Source organism: Hipposideros armiger, unplaced genomic scaffold (assembly GCF_001890085.2).
Source record: "Hipposideros armiger isolate ML-2016 unplaced genomic scaffold, ASM189008v1 scaffold_168, whole genome shotgun sequence".
Taxonomy (NCBI): Eukaryota; Metazoa; Chordata; class Mammalia; order Chiroptera; family Hipposideridae; genus Hipposideros; species Hipposideros armiger.
This window is the reverse complement of record NW_017731518.1, coordinates 118,820-120,814: the sequence shown is the minus strand read 5'-3', so window position 1 is coordinate 120,814 and position 1,995 is coordinate 118,820. Positions and strand designations below refer to the sequence as shown.

General features: G+C 31.5%; 1 protein-coding gene across 3 annotated transcripts in view; it reads right to left on the bottom strand.

The window, feature by feature from the left end:
• Nucleotides 1-1,995, bottom strand: part of SLC41A2 (solute carrier family 41 member 2) — a 126,161-nt gene that overhangs the window by 111,853 nt on the left and 12,313 nt on the right. The gene's annotated exons all lie outside the window — the stretch shown is intronic.

Sequence of the window (1,995 nt, the reverse complement as noted above, 5' to 3'; positions counted from 1 at the left end):
CTTCGGCCAGTGAAGCAACGTCCTCCACAACTAGACTGAAGAACAAAAAGGACAGCAACTTGTCTGTTCCCCTCCCCCAATTCTCCAGCACTGTTTCCATGCCCCCAATTCCCCAATAAAAATCTTTAAATTAAAAAAAAACAACAAAAAAACAAAAAAAAACATTCTTCACAAGTTGGGAAAAGTGGGAGAAAAGTTAAAGGACAATTAACTGTCATTTCAATCACACTGTATTGCTATAAAGTTTGGTAGTCATAATATTCTCTAACAAACACAAAAGCTTGAGAAGTCATGGATATGATTCAGCTACTCACATCCAAAAGCTAGCTAATTCCATAAAACAGTCACTCATTTCTAAGATCACCCACTGACAGGAAAGAAAAATGTCATGAAGGCTAGCAATCCTAAAGTTTCTATATGCCTAAAAGACAACCAAACCATTTGTAAAGAATTTGTTTAAGCTCAGAGAAATAATCAGGAGGTATAATAAACCTCTGTATAATAAATCCTCAATACCCCTCAAATAATTTTTCAAAGGAAACCAGACCCAGGGCACCTGATTATTTTCCGAATCACAACCCCAACTCCACTTAAAAAAAAAAATGTAAGGAATTTGTTTAAAGAATGCTTTATTTGGAAGAAAGCTACAACAAAAACAAGCCATTGAATCAACTAAAACACATTACACAGTGAAACCAATTCTTATTGAGAAAATGTTGACAGAATAAATATGGTGTGTGTCTAAGAACTAAGTATTTTATATAAACAAAGTACAATTCATTCTATCAAGTGCCATTAATTAAACTCTATCCAGCCCATATTTGGTTGGTTTCAACCAACTGAAAAGTGTGCAGGAAAAAAAAAATCTATCATTTAACTAGATATTCAGATCAAATTGATTGCAATACATAAATCGTTTTTATAATACAGGAAGCAAACAATTACCCGAAATACCAGTTAGTGCTACTGTTTGAACCAACTCGATGAATGGTTGGAGAGCAAACGAGCTGAATCAGAGAAATTTGCTTTGACATTGAGAAACTACTTTTAAACAACAAAAAAAGTGCATTTCCCCTACTCTATCTTAAACATTGCTTACATGTATTTTATTCAAAAATAACTGCCAAACAATAACTGTCTTCTGTAATTGACATGCATTTGACATTCATTTATTCCCTGCAAATTACTACTGAAAACACATCACCACCTCATGAATCATCCCTATATAAAGTCACATGAAACTTTATTTAGAAATTATAGCAACAGAAAGGCTTGCTACAGAAAACTGGTATTTTTATTTTTCTTTAATAAAGACTGAGCCACCATTTTTTTTAACTTTAGCAGTGAGGAAATTTACAGCTACATCTGCATCTCAAATCTATGCTCAATTAATTCATCTTAACATGATACTCTTAGTTTTATTTTTTTTGGTACTGGTTTTGGAATTCTTTTTTTTTTTTTAACCAATAGTTCTTTTAGGCGTTGCTTTTATAAACTGACTAAACACTTTTGTGTAAAAGATAGTGCACATAAGAATAAAACATAAATATTTTCTTACTAGTGGTTTTCTTTGACACTTATAAATCTGAAATATCTAAATTTAGAAGCTAGGTAAGTAGGGTTCATCAGCATTTCAAATGAGTAGAAAGTATTATTCAGAACTTATGCAGATGTATACTTTCATACTTTTACCCTTAACACATCCTTTATACTCTTAGAAATAATTCAGTTTTAAAAATACAAATCCACTTCTGGGACCTGTTATAATATATACTCGACTCTTTGCATAATTAAACTGAAAATTGAAAATAAAAGCTTCCAGAATTTTAAGGTACAGAAAGGATGCTAATGAGTCCAAGTTTAAAAGAAAAAAAAAATCACCTTTTTAAGAAAAGGGAAAGAAGGGAAGCTAATGTGCCAAAGTTTAAAAGAAAACCAAAACTTTCTTTTTAAGAAAAGTGAGAGAAAAAAAAATGACTTGCCACATGGAAGCTT